A 22,551-nucleotide genomic window follows, 5' to 3' on the forward strand; every position below is an offset into this window, starting at 1 on the left:
TCCTCAGTAGTTTCAGTGTCTCTGCTGCTAGCAGGACTGCCTGGTGTGAGGTTATGGCCGAACTTCTCACTGTTGTTTTGACAGGCTTCAGGCAGAAGAAATGTGCCATGACTTCTCTGCAGACCATGCCACACAGCACAGCTGGAAAAAAAAAGTGGGGAAAGGAAAAGATGAACGGAGGCATTTTAGAATTCAGTTATTAAAGAGAAAAAGTAAACTGCATTTCAGAGCATTGCTTGAGAACTTTTTATTGAAAAATATATTTAGTAAGGAAAACAAATGGGTACAGCATCTGAAAAAACCCTTTAAAATACTATTAATTGCTATTATTTTGTAGAATCATTTAAAAATTAATTTTGATCTTTTTTTTAACAAAATCAAATATTACTCCTGAAGATAACTCCTTTTTTTGTTTTCTTTTTTGTTTTTTTGCTAATTTTTTTGTTTTTTACACTAATTTATTTAAGAGAAAGGAGACCAACATTTTAAAAAATCACTTTCAGAAACTGGACTTATTCTTGAGCTTGGTTTAAGATGATACAGTCAAAGCCATTACCTGTAACTAAAACTTCCAGACATATCTAAAGCAGATAGATGATAAAATACCTTTACATCATATCTTTATTTCTTTTGTCAGTTCCTAAGAATCTTAGCTATAGGACTATGTGTCATCAGGCAATACGATGCTTTGGCAAAACTTAGAAACTGCATATACCTATGCACAGAGTCAAAGTAAAAAGTAAAAAATATGAAAATATGCTGGCTTTTCTTGTAGGAGCCCAGATTGTCAAGTCTGCTCAGTGCAAAACCACAGAATTAAGGCCTTATCTGTATTTTTTTTTTTTCTGGAAGGCTTCACTTTTTAATTTGAACATATAGAAAAGCAAATTAAATGACACTGAATTTTCTAGTGTTTAAAAGAAGTGCTGGAACATCATAAAATAATATTTTTTCATAGTAGAAGCTAGAAATGTAATTTCCCTTTCTTTTGTTAAAGTTTGACCTTTGGTAATACCATTTCAGCTAAATTTGTTGGAGAACATCTAAACCCAGTAAGTATACTTTCTTTCTTCTTTTATTTTGTTTTTAATTTTATTTTTGTATTGTCTTGGGCTAGCATAGGACTAGCTGTCATACATATGGCATCATATGGAAACTGCAATCATTATTGTTCGTCAATCACTACATTAGCCTGTTGCCGTATCAACAATAACAACTGTACCATGCAAAGATCTGCCTTGCTCCTGGCCCTATTTTCTCAGTGAGAGAAATTTAAAGCTCCACTGCTAATGCATTTCAGTACTTATAATATCCCATACCCTTCTATCTTTGTAAAGTGGATATATTCTGATCATGTCAAGGATGTGTATATATTTCATTAGTTGTTAAACATCTCAGAAATATTTTGAACAGAATGGGTCTTCTTATGAACTCCTGCTTCATCTAGACTTGTTGACTGTCAGTGAATATCAAGATGGTGATAGCGTTCCAGTAAGCTCTTTTAAAGGTATGTAAAGGTTACTAACAAGCACACTCAGAAGTAGACTCTCCCACTGTTTCAATAGAAGATGCAGGTCCTACATCTCACGAGATTTTATTTCTCTGCTCCATTTTTTCCGTTTCTTCCATTTTTTCTTCCATCTTCATGTTTTTGAAGATCTGTGTTAAACTAAAAGAATGGTAAACCATATGATGCAACTTAGAAGCAGCTGGGATTTTGCTTAAATTTACTGAAAAGTAAATCAACTTTCAGAAAGATGGAGATGCTAAAACTTTCATTAAGAAAGGTGAAAGTTTTGGAAAACTGATTAAAAAGTGAATAGAGATTTTAATGGTAAATGGCTTATAGTATAGCTATTAAACTCTGGAAAACCATGAATGATCCTTAAGTACATAATTATCATATTTGTACAATGTAAAGAATGAAAGCCACCAGATATACTAAATATAATGCTCTGTCCGTACTTACTACGTTATTTTAATGTGGGGTTTTTAGAGAATTTAACAAAAAATTGCAGCTGAAAAGAAGTTGCCTAAATTTCATGTTAAGGGGAGTTTGAAGCTGCCATACTCCTGACAATGACATCCGGAACCAGGTAGTGATGTTTGATATGCTCCAGGTCTTCTCCAGGACCATCACTGGCGCACACATGAAAAAGTATCTAGGTTCTGCTGTTGCCTGAGGACTGGACAAACCTTGGCAGTTTTCTCACTATGTCCCAAACCCATCCCCCAGCAAGAAGCAAATGTCCCCCAGGAACAATTAAGGTAAGCAGCTGGGGAATTCTCTCCCCTGTGGTAAGGACACCACTGTCACTTGCCACTTCCTCCTGGTTCTACCATGTGCTGAGAGCTCTCATTCATCACTGCCAATCTCCAAGTGGCGCAGGAGCTATCCTCCCTGGTGCAAGAAGTCATCAGCTTCCAACTTTCATCATCATGGAAATCTCCATGTCTCAACCTGATAAGCAAGATTATACCTTCTTCCTTCAGTACAGTTGGGAGTCCAGGACCTTGAAGAAGATCCAGTCAAATTTATGTTCCTCGTCCATGACATTCTCGTTCTTTGGTCAGAGACTTAAACTACTGTTGTTACAATATGGTTTGGGTTTTTTTACTTTGGAGCTGTCATGTAAGGAAGTTTAATTAAATCACACTAACTTTGAGTAGGCAGGATGAAGAAGTGAAGGCAAGGGACTGAAAAGGTAAACAAAGGATTGATTCCTTGCCAATTAGGAGACCCCTTCCCCATTAGGAGATGCAAGGTATAATCAGAGATGACCAGCCAAAGACAGAGAAAAGTCACAACTAGTTCAAACAGAAAGCCCTATGCCATGAAAAGCTGGTAATCACAATTCCTTGTGTCCTTAAAGTCATGTTGTTGGCCAGGGTCTCTTCAGAGAAGGGGTCAAGACCTCTCCAGGGGTTGCCAGAAGTAACATGGCATTGACAAACATTGACAATTTATTACAGGAGCTGTAAAGAAAATTTTGCATTTCCACTGTCATTATATCCTACAACTTCAAGAACAAGTGTCAATATAACATCAGTACCTCAAAATATATGTACAGATAGTTCATGCAGGCTTGTCACTGCTACTATGCATATGTGCTTTCCTGATGTTTTACAGGAAATACAAAGGTTTCCTGATCCTGCTTTCTTTTTACTTTGCAGAAGCTACACTGGGATTCCAATAACATGGATAACAGGGCACAGAGACATCTCTGGGAATTCAAGGTCATTGACAAGGCATTATCCCGAAAGAGAATAAACATGAAATAGTGTGACATGTGGACAGGCTACAGAGAATAATACGAGGTAGATATACAACTTCATGAAATCCCAGAGTGAGGCAGGATGCAAATAAAGTTGCAGCCAACAAGGGATGGCAAACTGCCTGCTCTTACTATGCCTGAGGAAAGAAAAATGTGCCTTTCCAGGACAATCAGCAAATCCCCACCTCATCTTTGCAATAAGGGTTCCTGTTGCTGTTGCCAAAGACAAGAGGGAGGACTGGAAAGAGGGGAAGGAGGCATTTCCCAGCAACAATAGCGCTTCCTCTCAAACTCCTTTCTGGCTGTCTTTCCTGGCTTTGGCTCAAGATTCATGGTCTCTCCCTCAATAGGGGCAGGACCTCTTCTAGCTATCTGCCAATTTTTGGGAACTTGAGAGTAGGTATACTTGGACATGAAACATTGGTGTTAAGGGTGAGCTATCTTACCGATGGGGAGAAAGATTTGGGAACAGGGACTGAGATGGGAACACAGACCCTGTACTCCTGAAGAAGAGATGGGGGTGTTCCAGGAGTGAGGAGCAGGAAAGGAACAGGAGGCATGGCCTCACTCAGCTTCCCTGAAGCTTCCTAACCTGTTGGCACCTTTCTCTACTGCTTGTGCAGTTTGGCTCTTGCTCCTATTTGCCTACATGGGTCAGTGTCTGCACAGGTTTTGCTTTGATCTGTCTCATTTTCACAAGTGCTATACTTATTTCTCTGAAGGGCAGTAAGAGGTTTTTGCTTCATGGAAAAGGTATCCTGAGCAAGTACTATCTAGTTTCTAGAGCACAACTCTTCTTTACCTTCACATATGCTTTTGTTTCCTATCTTTTAATTTTTGCTTTCACCCACTCTGTCACCCTGTTGCTTTGTAGGTGGCCAGGGTAACACATCTTGATGTTTAACTATTTGCTGCGCTGTAAAACGACTAATTGTCTCAGCAGAACATGTCAGTTACGTGTTCGCTTGCAAAGCACATCTTCAGGTACCTTACAGTCCACTCCAGTAGAATAACGAGCAGGAAACAGGAAGAGCCAGAGAGTAGCAATTTAAAATGTCAGCATCAAAGGATCCAACAAGCTAAGTACACTCCACAGACGCTCCAGTCTTGGTCTAACAATCAAGTTCCCTTGCAAACCTATGGCCCAAAATTCAGCATAAAAGATATCGTGGAGAGTTGGCATTAGACTCTCAGCAGTTTTGGAGACTGAAATAGGAGACACCTAGAGAGTGTTAGGCAGCAAGGGCTCCATCTGAACAGACAGGGCCAAGATCTGTACTGGGATGACTTTATGTGGCTTGTTGTGAGAGAGTGGGATGAAGAGGTAAAAAGGAAACCAGTAACAGGGTTGAGCAACTCATCTGGTTCCTTGCAGCTCTAGTAGGGACTAGGAAGTTATCATAAAACATGGCGAAGTTAGAAAGAGGGTGGAAACGAGGCATGCATCAAAAGACATAAGTCTTCAGACAAGAGTCCCACAGCAGACTATTTGAGAGCTACACTACACATAGCAAGTAACAAATATTTGCTCAAAACTTATTGCCCCAAAGACAAAAGGAAGTGCTGGAGGTGGAACCTGGGTCTGCCTTGAATGGTAGCTGCATCTTTACCACTCTGTAAAGGTTTCTGTATCAAAATAATGAAACGTAATTATTGAAAGTTGGAACCATCTGAGCACTGAATAGGCAAGATGAAAATGTGGATCTTTCAAATAAGCATTGGAAGCTGATATTTTGTTTCACCCTAAGAATGGACTCTTATACTTTTCTTTCAATAAGCTAAATTTTTAAGGTTTAAAATTTTAGTTTCACAATTAAATGTAAGGAGATGCAAAAACACTGTAGAAGAGGTTTTCAGATGCTGGAATATATGCTCAAATCACCAAGAGGTGTTCTGAATGTCCTGAATCTCTTAAGATCAAAAGATAATATGTCACATTCACATTTGAGCATGTTGGTAATACATAGAATTTGTGATTACAATAATTAATATGCATTAATACAATACAATAATTCAATACAATTCAACAATTCAAATACAATTAATACAATAGTGCGTTTCTAAAGCACTAATTCTGAAAAAGGTTCCATACAAATTATATGTATCAGTAAATTTTCCGTAAAGCAGACTAAAATGAAAGATAAAAGATTCAGCTGGTATGGCTAATATTAAGAAAATTATGATGCATGTCTGGTTTTCCACCAAAATTAAGATTGACAATAAATTAGGGTCAGTCTACCACAATGTAGCAAATTAAAGTGCTGCACAGACGTAAGAGTGACCCACAGGTTCATGAGATTTTAAGGCCAGAAAAGTAATGGAAATGATCTTGACTGCTACCAGCTATAATATCGCTCATAAAATCGCATCTTGTTTCTTTCCTTCATGCTATTAACATACCTTACTCTAAAGCATTCCAATGAATAGTAGAACATTTCCATAGAACCGTTCAAACCCCTTTTTTTTTTTTTTTTTTTTTGAGTAGGCTATGGTCTAACCTTTAGACTGTGGAGAAAGTTTGGGCTATTTATAACATTCACTGAAAGTGCTATAACTGTATCGCTCGTTCCCGACCTTACCTGCGGGTTTGATGTAACTGCACAGGTCTTCTTGTCATTAAGCTAATGGGTTTGAGTTTGCAAAACCATGTTTTATGACAGGCAATGAGGAATCACACCTGACTAGTAGTTGATTTCTTCATAAGGAAGTGTTCTTTTTCTTCTTGTGATTGAAAATGGAATTAGGATTTCAATATTAGGGCCAAGCTAAACAATTTATTGTGTGGATTTACAGGACTGTGCAATTTGAGGAAAAGACAATACCTTTCTAATGAAGACTATTACAGCCCCTACGAGACCACTGGAACCATCCTCATAGATGTGAAAAGGAAGGTTACAGCTCTACTGATGCAGAAGTTTCAAAATTCTGTAACTCAGAACATGAAAACGTCATAAAACTCATGAGGCTTTAACATACAATAATTGTTGGAATACTTGAATAAGAAATTTAATAAGAAATTGGAATCTGAGGGACACCGGAAAAAATCTGCCACTCTAGAACACAAAAATACTTGTTCAGACGATACTGATAACATCAATAATATGGCATTTGTTTCAGAGACTTTTGCTGGAGGAATTTGTCAGAAGCCCACTACAGCATGGTAGCTCTTCAAGCAGCCTGCAGCTCTTAAATCTGACACAAGCTGTAGTTGACACTAGTTGTAGCTGACACTGCTGTTAACAGCCTGAGAAGGTCAAGATAAGTGATCTCTTCAGATAAGTGCCCTCACATTAGGTGTGTATCAGTATGAATGCTACAGATTACACACGCTAAGATATATTATTTTTATCACCATGGAAGGAGGAAAGGCAGTACAGAAAGAGTGACCCCATACTGAATTTGTTAGCCTTCTCAGAAGTCTCTAAAACTTCCATTCTTGCAGACCTTTTCTCTTTTTTGATTCCACAGTCTCTATTTATCTTGTCAAAGGACAGAAAGTTTCTAACAGAAATTGATTTCTCATGCCTGCTAGCTTTCTTGATTAAGCTTTTGCTACAAGAGCTCTCAATTTCTCTCATAAGCAAGTCTCTGATAACCTTAGTAAAAACATTAGACACTGCTTTGTGTAGACACTAGCTTTAAGGAGCTGCTATCTCTAGTTTCTGTATAAAGGAGCATAACCAGACCCCTTCCTGATCCTCTATTCAGCAGGCCTTCATTCCTGTCATGATTGATTTCTCTTCAGAAATTACAGTAAGAGGTACTCAAGTGCCTATTCCAGCAGTCATGTCCTGACAGCTATGCAATTTGTGGAGGGAGATCTTCTGAAATGTTGCCTGCTGTTTATCAAGATGTACATGAAATCCTTCTGCCTTTTGGGCTAATTTTGAAAGTAATGAGAGCCTTCAAATATTTGGATGCAGCTGTCACCCCTAACACAGGGTGACCTCACTGTGCTAAGCAGCTGTATTAAGAGCTACTCTTAGCTAGCTTCAAATGAGCTATTTCTACATGATACAAGTCAGAATTTGTAGAAAGATAAAAACAAAATCATTATGGTACTAGTAGAGCTGAAAAAATAAATAAACTTTCAAGCAATCAAAAACTTTCAGTTAATACAGTCAGCATACTTCAAATCTAAATACTGTCTGAAAAAATTGCTCTCAGTTTAATAATCCATGTTAATCGGTTGGACTATAAGACAATGTAGCTGGTACCTTGGATACAGACATTATCCCTTTGGAGAGAGACTTTAAACTGTTTATCTTGCTATCAGAAAGAGAATGGGATAGAGGATTTATATCCTGTGAACTGTAAGATACTAGCATGCTACTTCTACTGAACCCATGATTATTGTTTTCATACTGGCCCATTGACTACAGAGGTGAAACCATGCTTCAGCCAAATCCCAGTATATTTGGTTTATGGTATAATAAACAAAAGCCTGGAATGTGCAAATATTAATGTGTCTTTAACTAGAAGAACTCCTTTTTTGTTGACTTAAGTTGTATATTAAGATATGAACTGTAATGGACGGTCTGATTATCCTTGCAGACGATGAACCATATTGACATAAGTTTGTCCTACTGTTGTCAAGTTATTCATTGCCATCACCATTAGAGCTTTATCTTTTTGATAAGAAGCCTCCACTGATCTGGTATACAAACACGCACATGAGACTGTATCTTTATCAAGGCAATTGTGAATACAGTGAGTCATATTCAGATTTGAGCAGCAAATTATTTTCCTGAATGGAGCTCAGTTTCTTTGACAAACGTGTCTTCAACAAATGGTGATCAGCAATGTAAGAGAAGGCATTTGTTTATCATGCAGATGACTGAATAAAATATAGGCCCGAAACTCACCCACTCCGATACATATTTACATATTTGGTTGCAGGAGTGCTCGGGGATTTTCTAAGCACTTGAACATACATTAAAAGATCAGTCCAATGATTTTTCAGTTCAGCTCAGCTGTTGTCAAGACCAATTTTTTAGTCTGTCATTCTTACAGGAGTTGATTCAAAGCTAGTTCCTCCACTGCACAGGGTTCTCCACAATGACGAACCCTCTGCTTTTCCTGTCACTTATTGCTTATTTGACGTTCTGTACCTTCCATGGAGCTTAAAAACTCATTCTGTAGTGTCAGTGAAGGTTTATGATTATTCTCTCTCTCTTGAATAACTAGGAAGTTTCTTTATTGATTATGCTGTCTTTTCCATCAGTCATATTTCTTAAGAAACTCTGTCATAATTTCCATCTTTCCTTAATACAGAAGCCAATCTTTCACCAAGCAGTAAGACCATCACAGCTGGGATCTTCAGGAAAGACACACCTGAGTCATCTGTTGATCTTTTTCATTTAATAGCTTCTTGAGAAGCACACTGAAAGAAGTGTGACAGAGAATACATTTCTAGTAGTGGTTTTGTATTTCCTATTATGGTGTTAAATTACTCAAAATTACTTTTGCAGCTTACCTTTTTAATATTTAAGTAGTTAGGAAAAGTTACTATGTGTGGTGTTAGAGCTGCTTTTGTATTTATAGTGACTGACCAATGCAAACTGAGATATGACCCAATGATTTAAGTAGGTTTTTTTGTTTTATGTAGTCCAGCAGTGTTCCTGTTGTTAAGCCCCAAATGAAATGTGCTGGTATTCTCATTTCCATCTTCTGCTATTGAAAGATTCAGGTTACAGAATAAACTTAGACAACAGACACTTGTCTGCATTTCAACTAGTTACCATACTTCATTATTTGCTTTTTGCATCTGTTAATACTACAGCTTTTGAAATTACTAATGTTCAACCTTCCTATATTACTACCTCGTCATGAGCCTGCTTAGTAAGGTTCCATGGGATATAGCCCTGGAGGGCAGGGGGGCCCAAGACTCTTGGTTGATATTCAAGGATCACCTGCTACAAGCTCAGGAGTGCTGCATCCCAACTAGAAGGAAGTGCGGCAGGAGAGCCAGGAGACCTCCTTGGATGGATAAGGAGCCACTGAGGAAAATTCAAAGGAAAAGAGAGGCTTATAAAAAACGGAAGCAAGGACAGGAGGCCTGGGTAGAGTACAGGGATGTTGTCCGGGAAGCTAGGGACCAGGTTAGGAAGGCTAAGGCCCAGTTAGAATTAAACCTAGCCATGGATGTTAAGGATAACAGGAAGGGATTCTACAGGTACGTAGCAAACAGAAAACAGACTAGGGACAAAATAGGCCCCCTGAGGAAGCTTTCGGGAGAACTGGCTACGCAGGATTTGGAGAAGGCTGAGGTTCTGAATGACTTCTTTGCCTCGGTCTTCACTGGCAAAGGCTCTGACTACACCACCCAGTTCTTAGAAAGTAGATGCAGGGGCTGTGAGAATGAAGACCTTGGGCCCACTGCAGGAGAGGATCTGGTTCGAGACCATCTTCAAAATATGAACGCAAACAAGTCCATGGGACCTGATGGAATCCATACGCGAGTCCTGAAGGAGCTGGCGAATGAAGGTGATAAGCCACTGGCCATCATATTTGAAAAATCATGGCAGTCAGGTGAAGTTCCCGACGACTGGAAAAAGGGAAATATAACCCCCATTTTCAAGAAGGGGAAAATGGAAGACCCGGGGAATTACAGACCAGTCAGTCTCACCTCTGTGCCTGGTAAAATCTTGGAGCACATTCTCCAGCATGGCATGCTAAGACACATGAAAAACAACAAGGTGCTTGGTGACAGCCAGCATGGCTTCACTAAGGGGAAATCCTGCCTGACCAATTCGGTGGCCTTCTATGGTGGGGCTACAGAATTGATGGATAAGGGTAAAGCAGCTGATGTCATCTACCTGGACTTGTGCAAAGCGTTTGACACTGTCCCACACGACATCCTTCTCTCTAAATTGGAGAGATATCAATTTGATGGATGGACCACTCGATGGATAAAGAACTGGCTGGACGGCCGCACACAAAGAGTTGCGGTCAATGGCTCGATGTCCAGCTGGAGACTGGTAACGAGTGGTGTCCCTCAGGGATCGGTGTTGGGACCGGTCTTGTTTAACATCTTTGTTGGTGACATGGACAGTGGGATTGAGTGCGCCCTCAGCAAGTTTGCCGATGACACCAAGCTGTGTGGTCCGGTTGATATGCTGGAGGGAAGGGATGCCATCCAGAGGGACCTTGACATGCTTGTGAGGTGGGCTGATGCCAACCTTATGAAGTTCAACCATGCCAAGTGCAAGGTCCTACACCTGGGTCAGAGCAATTCCAGGCACAGCTACAGATTGGGCAAAGAAGAGATTCATTGCAGCCCTGTGGAGAAGGACTTGGGGGTGCTGGTTGATGAGAAAATGAACATGAACCGGCTTCAGTGTGCGCTCGCAGCCCAGAAAGCCAACTGTATCCTGGGCTGCATCAAAAGGAGCGTGACCAACAGGTCGAAGGTGGTGATCCTGCCCCTCTACTCTGCTCTTGTGAGACCTCACCTGGAGTATTGTGTGCAGTTCTGGTGTCCTCAACATAAAAAGGACATGGAACTGTTGGAACAAGTGCAGAGGAGGGCCACGAGGATGATCAGGGGACTGGAGCACCTCCCATATGAAGACAGGCTGAGGAAGTTGGGGCTGTTCAGCCTGGAGAAGAGAAGGCTGCGTGGAGACCTCATAGCAGCCTTCCAGTACCTGAAGGGGGCCTATACGGATGCTGGGGAGGGACTCTTTGTCAGGGACTGTAGTGACAGGACAAGGGGTAATGGGTCAAAACTTAAACAGGGGAAGTTTAAATTGGATATAAGGAGGAAATTCTTTCCTGTTAGGGTGGCGAGACACTGGAATGGGTTGCCCAGGGAGGTTGTGAGTGCTCCATCCCTGGCGGTGTTCAAGGCCAGGTTGGATGAAGCCTTGGGTCGGATGGTTTAGTGTGAGGTGTCCCCGTCCATGTCAGGGGGGTTGGAACTAGATGATCTTGAGGTCCTTTCCCACCCTAACTATTCTATGATTCTATGACATAGGAGTTTTTAATATTAAATTTTCAAGCAAGGCCTCCAGAGAGTCATGATGTGAGATACTGCCATGCTTGGTAGGATTTCACTAATTCTTGTATGAATTATGAAGGGTGCATTGACAACAAGATGAGATTTGACAAAGGTCATAGAGAGCTGTACTCTTAATTTATGCAGTCTTAATTTATGATGTTAATTCTGCATTTGTTTATTGACATAGCACCTGGTTCTGTAATTAGGACAGCTGAAGATACTTTTTGTCACTGAAAACAGATTGATCCTTTAAAGTCTTATTTTATCAATGTAAGCTTTTGTGAAAGATGTTTTATACAGTATTGCAAATTTAATTAACTAGGTAAAATATTTGCTACAGTAGTATGTGTCAAAATTTCCAGATTTAGTAAATTTGTCATAAACTTCAGTACAAACTCTCTAACAGTGACACCTTCGGTAGTCCTAATATAATAACACTAATAAACCTGATTTTTCTCTCCTAAGCAGCACCAAGGAATAAACCACTAGTGATAATAGTTAACCTTGTGGTATTTCAGAAAGTTTGTTAGAGGCATCTGACTGTACACCAATGAGAGCTTGTACACTCACATGAGCCACTGCAGCCATCACTGCTTTCATCCCTTCCTTCCTAGGCATAAATGTTCTTTGATTTGATTGACACTACCATGGGTTAATGCATGGGTTGACTGCATTAAAACTGCCTATACAGTAGCTGTCTACGGTATGGTGATACTATGACATCACTAGATAGAATTTTAAATTAAAATAATTTGGAATTTTACCTTCTGGTAGCTGTAATACTTTTTTTGGTGTGTTGATCTAGGATCTGACCTACAAGAGTGGGAAAAGTAATAAGACTTTCATAAGACAGCAAGTGAAGAAGATGTGTGCAAAATTAAACTGACAAGCTTTAAGGTGGTAATGTTCTTAAATGTGTTTATTGGTGACAGCTGGTTGGAAGATTTGTGCTGAAAAGAAGTGGTTCTCCAGCTAGAAAATGTTTGATAAAAGAGAAAAAAAAAATCTGGTTTTGGCATCTACCTTTGAAACTTATCACATTCTCCAAGAGAATAAAATAGATTGTTTTTTTCAATAAAAGACATACGCCTATGTTATTAAAAATGTAGAGTAGGTAATTATAGTCTGAGTATTCTGAAAGCCTATTGTATGGGAAAAGAATATGGAAAAATTTCTTAACAAAGGTAGAGACAAACACTAAATGAGCTAGTTACTAACTGCACCAAGATATGTATATAGGACTGATAAAAATATAAAAATATCTGCAAGAAGAAACATCTACAAGGACTTCAGCTACCCAAATATCTTCCAAAAAAGATGGTCAATATGGTCCCTTATTCACCATGAATATTTTAGTAAACATGGTCTATCATCTTTTCTATTTAGGTCATTATTCTATTTAGATCCTTAGACTACAGCTTTAGACTACTTAGACAATGTTACTTAGACTATATTACTAATCCTTTAGATTACTTAGACTATAGCTAAGCATTATCGTTTTCGTACACAATGCATACACATAAAAAATCACGTCTCTACATTTATGGCTGTTGCCCCAGGGATATCTAGGGCCACCTGTTGAATGAGGAGAGTTAACACAGTGACTCGTGAAAAGGGAAAGGGTCAAAGCTTGCTCCACTTCCATGAGGTCTGGAGACATCAAAACAAGAAAAATTTGATAAAGTGAAAGGCTATGTGTTTTATCAAGGCAAATTTTACTCTATAATAAAGGTGATCCTGGCATAAATGTTTTCCCATCTGAAAAGGCCAGTCTATAGCCACAATAAAACAAACAAAACCGTCAAAACCAACACTTAACCAAACACCTATATTAAATTTGTGAAACCTGAATCATTTCTATAAACATTCGTTATGAAACAATGAAAGTGACAAGTTATTCAGGATGAACCTTATGTTCTTCTCTAGTCTGAATATGAAGAAATCCTATAAAAAGTTATTACAACAACTTACGTCAATTTTACGAGAGGTCTTCCTTCTTTGTCAGTGTACCCTTAAGCTATCCAGTAGTACAGGATTATCTAATTGTCTATTCTTCACATTTTATCACTCTGTAGGTTTGTGCTGTATGAAAAAAAACCCAAACTTATTTCTGTGCTTCTATGTCTCACATATATATACGGGAGAAGAAAAGCACATATCCCAGATTTAAGTGTATGTTGATACTGTAACTTATGTATTTATTAAAGTTCGTGTCCTCTTTAGGCCATTACATTTTACAGGTGCATTAGAGGTCAAGATGCAGCATTGTCCATGTGTAATCTCTTTTAAAGTAGCAGGAATTAACCTTGAAGTATCACAGAAATAATAACTATGTTCTCCAAGAACATTTTTCATTCTATCCTGAGAGTGTTGAAGTAACATCTTTTTTGTTGCATAGAAGTAGAATACAGTGTTCACACATTATACATTAAAATTTCTGAAAAGGAAGAAAAAAGACAAGTTGACAAAATTATCAGATCTGTTATTGAGGATTCTTTGTGGATGACATTCTTAACTATGAATTCAAAAATAATTTAGATCAGAAGGCTGAACACAACTAGTTGTCTCAGGTTATATCAGAAATGCTGCTTCCTTAATATTTTTGGAAGACAGGCCCTTTGGGCAGACTATATTTCTCAGTATATGTCTGTATACAGTGGAAACCACAATATGCAACAAGAATCAGAATCTTAGTCAATTAATAAGACTAGAGTGTCTAAAACAAGGTGAAGGATAGACAAAAAAGTTCCCATGGACAATCAGTTGCCAATCAACATCGAGTTAAGAAAAAAATATTTAAACATCTTCTTAAGAATGGAAAATCATATGAGAGCTTGTTAAATAGCTGAGATTTCTATGGAAGAGTAGTTATGGGACTTTTGTTTTTATTCTTCTCAAGCACAGACAGAAACAGAATGTATGTATATGTCCACTGTGTCTATTTATTACACATTCTGTAAGACTGATACACACAATTACTTGGCATATTAAATTTCTTCAGGGCATGTCTTCTATTATTAGAATTTGCAGTGAGCGCAGAGATAAATGTTTTTAGCAGTGAAGTTTGTGAGCTAAACTAGTGTACATCAGATCAAACATTCCTCCACTGTGATGGATGACTTCCCTTCAGCTCTAAACTTCTGAAGCTGTTCTGTTTATTTCATTTCAAGCTCACTTTAATCCACACTTGAAGGAGCCAAATCTATATTCAACATTAAGACTGCTCTGTGTTCCTGTCAGATCTTTCCCTTTATTTTGTTACTGATGTTATTTAAAGGTTCTCTTCTAGAAAGCTTAGGATATAAAAACGTATACATGTAGATTTTACATACTCTATGCAATCTCTATGATATAAAGGTAAATATTTCAGTAGCTAATAAACACATAGCATGTCTTATGTTTCTCTAGCTAAGGATTTCTTTAACTTTTTGCCTTTGGTAAAATGTTATATTAGGTCATCAAATTAGGTTGGCAACTCAATATTCTTTACCTGTTACTGTCTTGAAAACTAGCAAGTAAGACAGAGGCTGCATTTGCCTTCTTTCTTTCCACCTACAGATTCAAATTAATTGGCTTCCATATATTCAGAGATATCTGCAGAGCTTTCAACATCAATAGTAACTGGAAGACCCTATTTTTCAGTGTGAATCCTTTGAATCTGCTGTCATGACACTAGGCCAGGAGAAACACACAGCATCTTCAGCTGGTTACCCTATATCAAACACAAAATCTTGAGCATCACCAAAAACTAAAATTTCTCCCTGCTGTATTTATGTTTGGTAACATTTGTGGAAGATACTACAGTAAGACCACAGAATTCAGTATTCACCATCTCACCACTCCTATCTGTAAGCGCATCAGTAAAAGCTAAACAAAATGGCATGCTAGGCAGCATTGTTCAGATCTTAAGCCACGGGCCTGGTGTTTTGGTCTCATAAGCATATTAGACAGCTTTATGGGATTTGCATTTAACAATACTGTAAGGAGATTAATTACAGCTTCTTAAGCCACTGCAAAGTAATGTAAAATCAATTATTTTATTATTGGTTAGGCCAGACCACATGGCAGCAGGCAGGACAAAAAATCAAATGAGCACAGGACTTTAGCTCTCCACAGGACTTTAGGTTCCAGTTAGCAAAGACTTTTCAGATACGTGGAGATGATCATGAAACCATGGCAATAATGTTAGCTAATTTTTAACAATGAAACATGTTTTTAATTCAGTGATGGCTAGACATAAGGCCTTTGTGGAACTACAGTGGTCTTTTGTATTTCACTGTAGACTGCTGAAAAATTCTGCAGAGAATGAATAGAGGTCCAATGTTTTCGCCCTGCAGATAAACAGCCATGGATTTATCATTTGATAATCAATGCACAGTTCAGTGGGAACAATTCCATTTGTCTGCATCTCGTATAGTATTTACATTGTACTATATTTCACAAGGCTTTTTAAACAGTTCATCATGAAGAATCACATGAGATTTTGCTTCCGGAATTTTGAAAACAAGAATGGAAAAATTTAGGGACATAGCAGTAAATCAAGTAAAACTACAAACACCATTTCCCTTTAGGTTTGTTTTTCTCATATGCCTGATGTTCTCTATCTTCTACAGTTTCTTCAGAATATATGATATTTAATAGTGCTCTAATACGTGTCTATTGAGAACACAGACTAAAGTCCTGCTGGGCAGAAGCATATGCAAACAAAACAGGAACAGCCTGATTTGAGCTTTTCTCCCTTACTTCTCCCAGGTTCAGATTTTAACCCACAGCAGAAGGTCCACTCTGGCAAATCACACATAGATGAGACATACAGTGGTGCAAAGCTGCATGAGTAGGACAAATACACATACTTCCAGCTCTGGAAAGCAGTATAAAGTTTCATTAGCTGAGAAGGATACAGAGCGCAGCTACAGTGCTGTGACAGAGCCAATTTTGTGTGGCTTGCTAGAGGGAAGACTATGGGGGGTAAATATAGACTGATATTAGTATAATGCCTATTAAATCCTTCAGAGTTTTTCATGCTCAGTAGTGACTCTAAATCCAAGTATTTTGTGACCCATCAGGGAGCCCAATTCTTGGTCTAAAACATATATGTTAACCAGAAAGGGAGTCATGCTGTGCTTTATCTTATTTCATTATACAGACTCAAAATATGTGTTTCAAAAAGAACCCTTTCAACTAGTATTTTGACTGAGGTGAGTGAGGTCTATGAACAGTTACCAAAAATGTTTAAAGATGGTTGAGTTGCAATTGTACATTGCTTTGATCAATGAAAAATTCTTCTCAAAGCTTGTCCGGTGATAGATATTCTAAATCATTCCACCCTGACCACTATCAACATGTTTGGGGTTTTGGGGTTTTTTTTGTGGGGTTTTTTTTTTTTTTTTTAATTCTTCCTCTACAAGAGAAGCAGAACATAATTACAAAAGTTCAGAAATGCTGGAACTCAAACTTGTTTAGTGCACTGTATTTTCTGGATGCATTGATGACACATCAAGTTATTTTCCTGAATATCATACTAGTAGCACTTCATAACAGTGCATGGATAAAGATAATTGTTACCAATGGGAATATAATGCCTCTTCACAGTAGTGAAGTCATAATATGATTCAAATATATCCATTATAAAGAAGGCTTAACAAAAGCAGTATTCAGTTTTAAAGGTGTAAAGGATATTAAACAATTCCTGAGCCTTGTACAGATACACTGCATTGGGATGAACTCAGCTTAAATTAAAAGGGAAATAAATGAAAAACATAATCAATTAAACTCATTGAATTAATTAATATCAGTGTGTAATCCTCAGGTAGCTTAGAGCCATAAAATACAGATTCTTCCAAGAAATTCACACACCTCATTGTCTAGGTAAAAGTAATTTTGTCTTTCTGTTTAAAAAGTCAGTACTGGTTGATCCAAAATCAGGAGAGTTTTTTCTGGAAAAATAATAAAGATAACCACAAAAGTAAGTCATGAAGACCAAGAATCCTGAAGAACAAACATTTCCTGGGAAGTTAATTTTGAAAAGAGACTGCCCTCTACTCTTGTACAGAGCAATAAATTTCCCCAGTTTGAAAGCAGAGGAATGACTCGGTCCTGCAGCTGCTTCCAAGCGAGTCGGAGAGCATCCTCCTGCAAACTGTGGCTCTGTTGTGCATTAGGGATGGATGAAGACTCCAAGAGCTCTCTCATGTGGACATCTCAAATGTTCTCTCATTTGGTCATTGAGAAAATGGGTGCAAACAATTATGTAAGACATTCTGGCAAATAAACAAACTGTCTGGGTTTGCCTCTTCTACATTTGCTTAAATCAAAATACTTAAATAACAAAGCAGTGATTAGCGAGACACTGCTCCTTCTGTCATAGCTCAGGAATGTGACTGTCTGCTTTTCAGATAAGGCTTGGCAAAATCATTTCTGGCTGGTGCCTGGCATACTGAATTGGATAGGAATCTGGTTGTCCCCTTTATACAGCTGGTCTTCAAATACTTATCTGATGAGAGAACTCAGTGAAATTTCCCATTAGAGCTCCTAAGGTTCATAACAGTCAGAATACCTAAGAGTGTTATCTTGGAGTTAATAAATCCCTTCTTAGGGAAAATAAAATAAAATAAAATAAAATAAAATAAAATAAAATAAAATAAAATAAAATAAAATAAAATAAAATAAAATTAAATTAAATTAAATTAAATTAAAAAAAAAAAATTTTTAAATGTCCTTAGATTACTCAGGTTTTGGTCACCTGTCTAATAATCTCATGACTAATTCAATATAAATTTGAAGTCTCAGCAGTTTCTTCTTACCCCTTTCCTGACTGGAAAGTCAGATACTTCCAGACAGGAAGCAGGAGCAATCTCTTGTGGTACACACAATCATTAACAAGCACAGCTAACACTGACAAATGAGCAGCAACAAAAGCACATGCTAAGGTTATGTACAGTTTTTTCCTGTAAATTATTGCCTCATTTCTAGTATATTTCTATGAACTACAATATAGAGTGTTGAATGAGATAGGGTGTCTGCCTGGATGAGAACGTGCTGGTAAGGAGCGGCACATGTCATGACAGAAGCATTTCTTCTTAGCTCATTACATCCCATTCTCTCCAGTTTCTCTTCCTCAGCATTATGCTGTAATGTCACTAAAGCAATAAGTAATTAAAATGTCAGAATGTTCTATCTTTCACTGGCTGTCTTTTTTTTTACCACCTCTCAGATAAGTACATAAGTTATGGAGGGAAAATGGTAACTCATTGAGGCTGAAGTTCTTACTCATTTAAAAGATGAGTATTATGCTTGTTGGCTACTCCATGTGAGGGTCTGTAAGAGAGACGTAGATGAAGGAATGAGTACAGTATGTGTGTGTGTGTGCATGTGCATGTTATATGCATCATAATCTTGTAATCGTCAGAAGGGTTATTTTTGGTGGGATGGGTGACACTTCATATATATTTGGCAACACAGCTTGCCTTCTTAGAAAACTGCGGTGCTATTATTAAGCAGAATTAAGCACTGAATAATTCCACCTATCTGCAATATAAAACACTTATGACAATTTCATAGGTCTCTTTTTGCAGCAGGCATGCTAAAAAGATTCTGTGCAAATGTATTTGCAACTTTATAGTTAAAAATATGTCTTTTATTATTAATCCTAATATGCAGGGGCTTACAGCACTCTGATAAAATAGTCTTCAGAGCAGGCAAGTTGTCAATGAGAAAAGGCAAAATGTATCTGGAATAGAAATCATCACCCTCTCCCCCTTTTTGAAGACTGTAACTAATCTTCACTAAACTGAATTCATATAAGCTCTATGAATCCTTTCACAGTGTATGGACTAGTTTGTCCTCCATTCCTTCCCAAGATGCACCTACTTGGGGAAGGACAATACAAGATTCGACTGTTTATGGGAGATGCCAGGAAGAACAAGTCATCCTGTGCCTTCACTTGAGAGGTTTGCGATCTGCCTTACTTTGTGAACAGCAGAGTTCCGCTATTTAGTCATTATGAATGCTACTGTGAAAGGGTAAGACACGGTAGGACAGCATTTGCCCAAGTTTGCACATGACTTCAGGTTCATCTTGTAAGAGATCATCTGAGCTTTCAGTTTGGAGACTAAAAGGTGGGCAGATGCCATTTTAAGGACTTTCTTTACCTCACAGAATCCCAAAAAAAAAAAGTATCTGAGCTACAATCAGACTGTGAGTCACTGAATTAGATGAGTAGAGCCTTGATCGTGAAGTTTGCAAGCAGTCTTAGGAGAGTCTCTCCCTTCTGTTTAGCTCCTCCTGTATCTCAGAGAAGCAGTCATCAGCAAATTATGATTAATCAGATGATTCTATCACATTATTGTATACCTTAGTGTACGGCTGTTATCTAGACGTAAAAACAACTCTCTAACCATTGTTTGGATTTCTGTGGCCCAGAGATACTCTTGCATAGCTTCATTTAAAATAATTTTAAAGACAATATCTGTAACATGCAAACACACAAAAAATCATTGTTCCTGCAATGTTTTCAATGGAAACAGCACCCAGTGTGCTGAGATCGCTGTCTACAACTTTCACTGTTAGCTTGCAGTCCTCCATGTGTTTATCCCATATCTCTTGATTTTTAGACTTTAAAGTATTTTAGACTATAGCCTTTGTAGGGCACACTGTCTTCTTGTTAACTGTTCCTAAAGACTACTTCTGTGCTAGGAAACAAAGTGGTATTCGGCCTACTCACTGTCTTCAGGCTGGAGGATGCAGCAGGACACCCAAACTTTTGCCCTGCCCAGGACAGTCTTACTTGACCGTACTATCATTAGGAACCATCCATGACCTATGCTGTCCTTTGCAGCAGCCCCCCCCAACTTTTTGGAGATCATCACATGGCACAACCCAAAATCCCATGTAAGAGAGGGCACTGATAACTAAATAGCTGTGAAACAGCATTCAAGCCTGAGTCTTCTACAGCATCATGGCATTCTAACATTTATTTTGACTTCTTTGAAAGTATTATTGAGGATTAGAAGCAGCTCTGGTCACTAGTAAGCAAGTAAGAAGTCCTTGCTGCTTCATCACTAGGCTCTGCATCTGTGTTTTGGGGTGGAAAGATATCCCCATTATGTAAAAGGTAAATCAGATGATCCTAGTTAATTTTTCCAGTGACTCCAAAGTCCAACAGTTCCTGAATGGTTTGTTGTATGTGTATTAATGCTTTACCTTGATACATAGCCTGTGCCTCTATCTATCTGGTCTCTACTCACAGCTGTTTCTGATCACATTTCTACTGGAAGCAACAGACCAGTACCATTCTCTTCTTTTCTTTTTTTTTAATTTCCCATGGAAAATATTCCTTCATTCTAGAATATGAATTCTAGATAAGTTAATTAGCATCTCCATCGTACTTTAAACTATTAATCAATAAAACTCCATTAACAGAATAGTGCCCAGTATTATAAAGTTCTTTGACCTCTCTAAACAGATAATTACCATGGATAATTAATATATGAATATGAAATTGGAGATCTTTATATGAATCAGAAAACTTACATTCTTGATTAACTTGTCTTGGGTAGAATTTTACCCATGTTAAGTGAAAAATTGGGCAGGTACAAAGGTCATTATATCCCAGCCATATAGCAGATTATAAGCCAACCTAATCAACAATTGAAGCAACTTGGCAAATTTGGCAAAAGTTGACATTAAGTCTCTTTTTTCTTGGCTGCGTTTAAACCAAGGTAAATTTCTTTCCTTTTAAATAAATATACATCTTTATTCAAATTGCAATACAGTGTCATGGAGGTCCATTCAGACAATCGCAACAATTGCTTCCAGTTTTCTCAGAATTTATTTAAGATTAGTTAAAACTCCAAAGTCTAAAACTTACTACAAGAAGTTGGTTAATCAATCTAAAAAATACTGAAAGTTCAATTAATACAAAGATTATATCTGTAAAATTGTACAAAGACTTTTCTTCAGAATTGAAATATGGTTGATTTTATTTCAGATAAACTGAAGAGTTGTGGGGGAAAAAAAAGAGTTATAATGCTCTATTTAGCAGTTTTTACTAAAACTCATTTTAACATTCACTTTGGTACTCAGAAACACATAGTCTTCAAGTTCTTACAAAGTATTTTCATGAAAGAAAAGAAACCCTGTGATTTATTACCTAGTCAAAACCGAGCTGCACAAACAAGATGAATATTTATGAACTTTTCACTGCCTAGATCCTCCTCCTGTACTGAATGCAGTGAAAACACACTGACTTACACCAGCTGAGAATCTTTCCTTAACACAGGTAAATATATCAAACCTATTTTGCAAGCAATAAAGAAACTAAAGCCAAATTTTTCATTCTGAAATATTCAATCAGCTCCCTTAGTACTGTATCTATAAATACCATAGAAGTCTAACGAATGGAGCTATTATAACTCTTCCAACATCACAGCTTTTACCATTCTCTACTAAAAAGTAATACCCTCTAAAGCAAGAACTCTGTTTCTGAATGCAAATAAGACTGTACACTGTGCTGAGGAAACCTGTTCTGTTTAGTTAACAGGTCTCAAAAGACTGGGAATTGGGTCTAAGAGTGAAAAATAACATGCTTAGGAAAGAAATGTTTCTATTTAGTTGGTTTTGAAAGTCGTTGATGTGTTTTAAGGCAGCTGCAATTTAGTGCAGCTTTCTCTGTTTAGCATCCAAATTTTCAGATTTCAATAATATTTTAACTGAATGAAATTGTAATAATTATACCTACCCAATTTTTAATCCATTTAATTTTAAGTGGGCATTCCAGATTATATTTTTACTGCTCTGCATGTTGGTAAACAGGTTAAGAAATATTTGAAATACTGTCAAATTTAATTCATAGCTCTATTGAGAAGTGGGGCTTTTTTTTCAGCCCTGAAACACACCATTACATAAAAGAGATTGAATAAGGGCAAGCACCAGTCTCACTTTCAAAGATATTGCTGAATATAACACCCCCTAGTAAAAAGCAAGGAAGAACTTGCAGCAAAATGTATTTGCTACTAATGATCAAAAAAGCCCCAAAAAACCCAACCCCCCAAAAAACCCAAAAAGGGAGATAGGCAATTGTAGTCAAAACTCTGTAACATTTGTCTAAATTGTATAAACTCTTATTTCTAAAAGACCCAGGAGGCAAAGGGGAAATCAAATAAAATTCAGCCTCTTTCAAAAGAGGAAATTATACCTGACATATGTCAAAAATCCATCCCAAGAAATATAGCAGGATGGATTATAAGAGAAATGATCTCTACACTTTTGCAGCCA

This window comes from Lathamus discolor, chromosome 5 (assembly GCF_037157495.1).
Source record: "Lathamus discolor isolate bLatDis1 chromosome 5, bLatDis1.hap1, whole genome shotgun sequence".
Lineage (NCBI taxonomy): Eukaryota > Metazoa > Chordata > Aves > Psittaciformes > Psittacidae > Lathamus > Lathamus discolor.